An 8,667-nucleotide genomic window follows, 5' to 3' on the forward strand; every position below is an offset into this window, starting at 1 on the left:
TGCAGTTGCGGTCAAGGACGACACTTGCAGTTGCATGCCTAGTCTGAGGCATGCAACTACCCCCTCCTGCCGCCCATCGATAGAACGAAAGTCAATTGCAGTCGCTTGTGTGGACATGCAGTTGTAGTTGAGGGCGACATTTGCAATTGCATGCTTAGTGACAAACATACAACTACTCCCCCCTCTTCCACTGTTCTCCGACAAAACAAAGGTCAGTTGCAGTCGAGGGCGACACTTGCAGTTGCATGCCTAGTGTGAGGCATGCAACTTTACGGTGTATGCTTGTGAAAAAAAACACATAGCATATAAACACAATAAAAAATTGTTTTTGGGTAATACACGGAGAAACAAAGTAAAAAAAGAAAAAAAAATAGACAGGATACAAATAAGAAAATAAAACAAAAGTCATGTAGAAAAGGCAACCACATCTCAGAATAAAAAAATAAGACAACAACATGTGAGAATAAAAATTGTTCATGCGGTGTCAAAATGTAGGTTCCTAAAAAATATAAAATGTTCCATATTTCCTAAAAAAGAAAGATAAAAAAATCGAAAATGAAAATACAAGTACACATGTATACTGTATACATAAACATAGAGTTATCTGCCCAATTAACTTTCTTCTTCTGTGTGTTCAAAACAAAACTTCTCTCTTCTGTACATACACAGTGCACACAGCCCAGCAAAAAAGAAGAAAAAGCATACAAAGATTTACATGGGACGACTACGAGAATATAAAAACAGACAGACAAGCACAAAAAAAGGGCCTCAAGCCACAGCCCACAACCCAAGTAGCGGAAGGCCTAGTGCGTTTAGAAAAAGAAGAATACATCAGCGATTGAAACAGGTCGATGAAACTGGACAGCTAATCTCGTCAACTGAGACTTCATAAAATCTCAGTCGACTGAGTTTTAGCGTTTCCCTTTTCTAAAAGAGGCGGTTGCCTCGTGTCCTTTCGAAGACACCCCTTCAGGATTATATATATGTGTAATCCATCATGAATGAAGATAAGGATTCATTTTTACATCTCTTTCTTTTGTCTTTCGTTTTACTCTCTAACACGTTATCAGCCTCGACGCGGAAGACCAAGGCCGGCGATGTCCCGAAGGGTCTCCAGCGGAGCGATTTTCACGACGGGCTCCCCCGCGAGAAACACCGAACCGGCGGTAGTCCACACCTCTGCAAAGTGGCACGGCGGCACAGGTCTCCTGCCGGTACATGGTCGCGCGGCCTCAACCTCACGCACCAGCCCGAGGCGTTCACCAGGCAGGCGCGCGAGGCTCTCGATCTGGGATGAAACGAGGAGCCAGGCCTCCAAGAACAACAAAAATAAAAAAGAACAGGGAAGTTGGCATCCATTGATCGAAGATTGAATGACTCAATCAAGATCGGATAAGTGAGGAGGCCAATTCCAGTGCCCGACGCCCGCGGCCAACTCTAGTGCCCGGCTCGCTTCCAAGGCTACAGGAACAACGCGCGTGGCGTCCAACTCCAGTGCCCGACGCCCGCGGTGGCTCCCGACTCCGGCGACTCCGCGCCGCGCCCCGCCCCGCGCAGCCCGGCCTCCGCGCCGTGCCCCTGCGCTCCTCCCGTGGCTGCGCAGCGCCCGGCTGCCTCCCGGCAGCCCGCGCCCCAGGCCGCGGCCTCCGCGCCCCGCGCTCGTCCGCCAGGCCGCCGCGCCGTGCCCGTGGCCGGCCTGCCCACCCACGCCCGGCAGCGCTCCCGCGCTCTGCCCAGCGGCTGTGGCCGGCGAGCCCGAGGGGCGAGGACAGTTGCAGTAACCGCACGGGAGAAGACAGGCAAACCTTATCCTTTCGCCATTTTGCACTATGATCCCTGTATTGCAGGAATTAGCAAAATAGGCTAAAACAGTGGTCACGTCCGATTTTTGCAACAATACAATTCCATTTCTGGAATTTTTGAGAATCGGTTCGGATAACTGTATACTATTTACTAGTATTTACCTGTTTTTGACCATGTTGTTTATAAATAATTATTTTTCTGTTGAGTATTGTTCTCCAGAATAAAATTATGATATAAATAATTTCCATGCTCACATATGTTGAGATTATTTATATCTATTATTTGCAATTGAGATTTTCTTTTATCTCTTGCAAAGATAAATCCAGTACCTTTACAGTACTAATTTGCGATTGAGAATTTTCTTCTCTCGCAAAACAATCTCATTGTGATTGAGATTAATTTTCTCTCGCAAAATATTAATTCACTTTGTTGAATTATCTTGCAACTTGATACAACATCATCTCATTTAATTTGAGGTCTATACAATTCAAGTTCTCACTTGAACATCAAGTTTACAACATCATTACTATTCATTACAATAGTAGTGTATTTCCGTTGAGTATGATGTATTCCGGAATGTATGTATCTCCATGTTCGCTACATGTCAAGATTAATACGTTTATTTGCAATTGAGATTTTCAATTTGTTGCAAATACATATACAAAATTCAAGGTGTCACCCTTAGCAATTTGATATTCACACTGATGATTTCAAGCCACCTTCTTGACATCTATTAATTTTGCAACAATAAGATATATTTGTATTACGCAATCTGTAATATAAATAAATTATCGATTTTTCACCGGGAATGATATGTTTTATGTGTTTACCACATTGACGTTCTTCATGAACATGTCACAGCGGTCGAGGTTGATTTTTCCCGCACAACAAACTTGTAAAATTTTGACAATAACATCTCCCTCATTATATTAGGAAAACACAAGGTGATGAGTTGGATCTACTGCCCATGTGTAGACTATCTCTATTACTATGAGGTCTGTATGATCTTCAATGTGTTTATGTTCCCACAATTGAGGTTGAGCATTTTTAAGTTATACACTTGAGTCAAAATTTTGCACTCTTATTACAAAACCATGATGGTTTTTAGTTTACTTATTGTAAATAAATTATCTCTGGCTTGCCCCTATAAGTAATCGATGGCTAACAATTTGAGGCACTTGCCCTCAATGGCCACAACTTACTTAAGCGGGTCATGGACATCAAGATCAGTCTTGCATCCCATGGGATAGCGCGTGCAATCCAAGCCACGCCACCGGGATGTTGAGGACCTCAAGGGTAATGGTTTGAAACTCACTTCAAACCCTCAACCTGACACCATCAAGCTGTCACGAGACCCTATAAGCATGGAGAGCATGATGGTTGAATATGCATCAACCGACATGTTTGGAGATTATACATTTAGTCCCTTAGTCTCCTTCGTGATCTATTTATTTATGTCCATTTATGATGTTCTAATAAGAACATGATTATTGTTGTCATCATATATTGTATATCACAATATATTGTATCAGCACTTTGATACAAATACATTTGTATGTATTCTATATATCTGATAGTGATTTTCATATTGAGAATCTTCATGTCTATATATAGATTTCTGCGGGAGTCAATCGGATTAAAATGATATGTGTCTTGTGGACATATGCACCACAAACTCTATACTCAGGGAAGTCCAATGTTTCCACTCTCATTGAGAGAAAGGAGATATTTTAAAATCGCTAGACGCAATGAGGTATTTGTTGGCTCAACTCGGGTCATATTTACCATCCCTGTGGGTACTCGAGTAACATCGGGATGCTTTAACTCGTACCCTACTAAACTATGGAGGTATCCGTCAAAATAGTTTCCATAACGAAACTTATGATGACAACAAAGAGAAATAACTTCTCTTTACCACATGCAACGGATATGACAAGCACATTCTCTGTGTATCATCTGGATTATACTACACATACGACACAACCCATAGCACATGTTGCGTACGAGATAGTTTTTCAGAGCGTCTTGTACATGAAAAACTTGACATACTTGCCTCGATCATCGAGACATTGGGTTGAAACCAAAACCATCATCAATTCCAATAGTTTATGGTTATTATGATGCCAAATTCTAACAACATTTGGATTTTATGTGCACTACAAGTGACACAGGGAAGCTAATTTTAAGGCTCGCACACCTTAAAGTCTACGTTGAACCACTCAAACTCCTTGAATGCATCAAGTTGAGGTAAGTGGCTCTTCCCATCCATTGACTAGACTATTCAGGTATCCCATGGTTCTAAAGACATATCTAAATGATGGTCTTAAGTGTGTGTTTTATTCACATGAAACCATTGGTTCATTATCCTGATATCAATTTCAAGCAAATCGAAGGGATAACATTGCAGAATTATCCTTGAGTGCCTTCTCTATGGCCCTTGGATTGAAGCTTAGCAATTTGTCCTAATGTTTGGTAGAATCTCATCCAAAGAGTTAAGCTCATTGCATTATCTTTACTTTGGAATTGCAACTTACCAACTTTACGTTGGAGTCATGCAGTTTTACACGCTCATGATAGAACTGCATAATATTATCCCCCTCTATCTTTGATATGTGGATATCTATCAAGTATTTCCTATCTGCGGTAATTCGGTTGGATACCGATATCACCATCCGGTATACATCATTGGCCCCTCAACATATAGTTGGGATCTATGTGAGGAATAACTGTATTTGCGTTGATACCTCAAGCCCCTCGCATGGGGAGTTATTTAAGGCCAGTATGCTGATTCAATGAGGAACATTTCCAGGCATTAGGGGGAGACTTCAAGTACCATAAAGAATGCCAGGAAATTAGTGGAATGTTCAACACATTTCTGCCTCAAATCCACGTACTCAAAGATCTGAACCATGCGTTCAGAAGATTTGCAACACATCGCAAATAACCTGTCAGATTCATTTACTGACTATAAAGGTGTCACACAATCCTAAAATCTTGCAAAAGTATGCCTGAAAGAGTGGAGGTACCAGCACACTCCTCGTTCAAAGCAACAGGGGAAGATGTATGGCAGAAATACATCAGGATTCAGCTTCTCGCAAGCAAGGATATCAAGGCCTGTGAATCAGTAAATGCAAGTCAACTTCACGTTGACAGACACCTAATTGGTAGTATACACCTAGTGGACGGGAAACCTCCACCAATCCAGGTCATAGTGCACACAATGACCGGGATATCAGAATACCCGACTCAATCGCATTGGGAAATCGCGAGAAGTCACTACGGGTAACGATATTTTCATCAACTATATATTGATATATAGATTATGGAGAATCATATAACCGGAAGTCTACAATTGCCGACATACATTTCTCAACTAGATTGCAAAACCTTACAAATGATTCAGATCCAAAGACCATGGCCATGGCAAAGTGTGATCAACACTCGGACTGAACTCAAGCAAAGGGTATAATCTAGGTAGAAATGATCTTGCTCAATAATGAGAAGGTATTCATAAGCAATACCTACACCAGTTTTCTTCTGGAAACAGAATTGAGAACAACGAGGTGGTGAAACAAAGAGCAAGTATTGTAGCACAAGGGTTCACGCAGATACCCAACTATTCTCCAGAGGTGGAATCTCATTCCGATAACTTATATCATTGGCGGTTAAAAATCATCTATCTCTGCAGTTGATAGATGTAGTGATCACATATCCATGTGGATCACTAGATTCCGACATATATGATTGATTTCCGATGAAATCTCAATTCTGAATCGAAATACAAAATGCAACATACATTGTGTAAAATCGGTAAGCCACCATACGGCTTATTGTTGTCGGTACATATGGTACAACCGACGTAGTGAGATCCTTATACACAAGGATTACTTCTACAATGATGATTATCCATGTGTTGTGTGTCTGCAATGACAACACATGTAATCATCTAAGTGACGGACTTTAAAATGGAGGATTTGGGTAAACCAAAATACCGCTCGTTACTACAACTTGAGCACATTCATTCATGCATTATGGTATACTATGTTGTCTATATCCAAAATATATTGGAGAAATTCATTGTGGACAAATCTTATCTACCCATAACTCTCATGGTAGTTCATTCTCTAGACGTAGAGAAAGATCTATTAGACCAAGAGATGATGGAAATGGGATATTGGGACTCAACGTTCCATAATGCCATTGGATCCACCAAACACAATTGGTTGGTACTCAAGAATATCTTTCGATATCTCCAAGGCATCTTGTCCTGGTTTTTTAGTTTTGGAGAAATCTGAACACCAATATCATTGGTTACATGGATCAGATCCCCACTATCAGATCATAGACAAGTTTAGTGTTCCTACTAGGTGTGGTAGCCCTCTCATGAAGAGTCTTCAAATCATACCTCATTGCTACATTCACCAACCATTATCTCAACGATAATGTTTCTTGTGTTGCTCGGATGCAAACAGGTTACATAATAAGCAATATCACTATATTGCATATCTTGCAAGTCAAATCATGCGACTGATTTGTTCAGCGGGTCTCTACCAATTTCTATGTTTTGGTATGTGACGGCTTCAATTGTTTTGCAAGAATCAGGGGGAGTATCTTCCTAAATTGTTTCTGTTCAATGCATCATATTATACTCTTTTTCCCTTCATGAGTTTACTTTACGGGTTCTCATAAAGGTTTTTAATGAGGTAATATCAACATGAGATCATATGTCATACTTTCTGTTTTCCCCACCGGGGTTTTTAGGAAAGTATATACGACATATTTATTGTCCTCTAAACTCTATGGGTTTTCTCGTATTGAGTTAAAAGAGACAATAACCATTATATGTTGCATCATTTTTTCCTTATTTTTCCACTGGGTTTGAAGGAGTTTTAGCAACATATGGAACACATATCTCCTCATATTTTCCCATAGGGTTTTTGGAGGAGCTTCTAAAGATGATGATACTTACACTAACAAGCATGGATTAGGGGGAGTGTTAGGATTTAATTAATCCTGTTAATCCCTACTTTTCCTAAAGGAGGCGGTTGCCTCGTGTCCCTTCGAAGACACCCCTTCGGGGGTTATATATATGTGTAACCCATCATCAATGAAGACAAGGATTCACTTTTACATCTCTTTCTTTTGTCTTTCGTATTACTCTCTAACAGTTTCTTCACTGTTTTGCATCCATTCTCTTTGAGTTTTCTCTGGACTTATTTGTTTTTTTACTCCCTTCGTTCACTTTTGTAAAACGTTTTAGACATTTAAGACAGCACCTAAAACAGTTCAGTTTCAGCTCTCTTAAATGACTTACAAAAGTGAACAGAGGGAGTATTTTTTTTCTACGGTTTCCTTTGTTTCCTTCTTTAGTTTTTTTTGCAAGGTAATACATTTCTCATTCATAAAATAAAGATCCGGTTACAAGACACGTAATCACCGACATTACAGTACTTAAAGGATAGGATAATCCTACAGAAAAAACCAGCGCCAGTTCCTCTCCTTCGGCATCACTGAAGCGACCACCAAGAGAGAGAAGACAAATCACCTCTTCACCCGAGCTCGACGCGGCTCCATTGCTGATCTGCAGCTTTATGAACCTCCAAAGTAGTTTGCCAAAAGCAAAACCATTGCCGTTGAAAGAATCAGACCGGGGCAACGTGTCCCCGGACACGCGATCGAACTCCAGACCTAACATCCCCGCACGACTACAACGTCGGAGGAGAAAACCAGAGTTGTCAGCCTCCAACCACACACCCAGCACATGATGCACCATCTTCCAGCTGTCAACTGCGCAGGCCGCCGTCTGTGTGTACTCCCGGATGACAAAACCTCCCTGCTCCACCATGACGTCGGAGACAACACCACAACAACGGGGATAGAGCAGAAGGAGAGACACACCTGATGGAGTCGCCACCACCGCCTCGTCGACACCATCCATGAACCCTAACTTCGCCGATCTGAAGGATCGGCAAACACAAGATGCCATCAACTTCGAGACGCCGCCATGAAGGACACCGTCAGTGTGGGAGTGGAGCTGAGGCAGATTTATTTGTCCGGACGCCGCACCCACCACCCCAACGACGCACCACGACATACAAAACCAAAACCTAACTACAGAGCGGAGGAACGGGGTCCCCCCTCCCTCCCACCGTCGGAGCAGCAGACAGAGGGAGAGGGGACCAACGATCTCGCCGGTGAAGATCGGTGGTAGGCTGGTCGCCTGCCTGGTCGCCGCTCCTGGCGGCTAGGTCAGGGAAAACGATTTTCCTTCTTCAGTTTCTTTCAGGGGGGTTTTCAACACGTGTCTAATTTTGTTCCATACACATACTACTTTTTTATACATTAGGAACATTTTCTTATAAATGTTTACCTTTCCAAATACAAGATTAACACTTTTTCAAATATATGTTTTGATTTCTATTTTTTCAATACATTTTGTACATTTTTGGTATACACGTGAAATATTTCTTTGATACATATTGAACATTGTTCAGATACAACATTTACATTTTTTTTCAAATACATGTTTAAAAAAAATCCAATATGTGCGATACATATTGAACTTTTTTTAATGGAATGAAACATCTTCTTCTAATTGCGCAAACCTTTTTTACATTGTATTAATATTATATTAAAGTATCATGATCATACTGTTTGAAACGCGTGAAGATTTCTGTAAAGTCTCACGTACATTTTTTAATTGTATGAAATATTTTTTGTAATGTGCAGACACTTTCCATTGTATAATTTTTTTAATGTCACAAACAATTTTTAGATATCAGTGAACATTTTGAATGTACAATTTTTTTATGCCATCCACATATTTAAAATAGAGTGAACATCTTTTTAAAATTGAATCAGCAA

The 8,667-nt window shown here is 40.9% G+C and overlaps 1 pseudogene; it reads right to left on the reverse strand.

Annotated features, from left to right (window-relative positions):
- Positions 1 to 7,741, reverse strand: part of LOC119350525 — a 13,012-nt pseudogene extending 5,271 nt beyond the window's left edge.
- Between the last annotated feature and the right edge of the window lie 926 nt (positions 7,742 to 8,667).

The sequence above is a fragment of the Triticum dicoccoides genome, chromosome 1B, assembly GCF_002162155.2.
Source record: "Triticum dicoccoides isolate Atlit2015 ecotype Zavitan chromosome 1B, WEW_v2.0, whole genome shotgun sequence".
Classification (NCBI taxonomy): Eukaryota; Viridiplantae; Streptophyta; class Magnoliopsida; order Poales; family Poaceae; genus Triticum; species Triticum dicoccoides.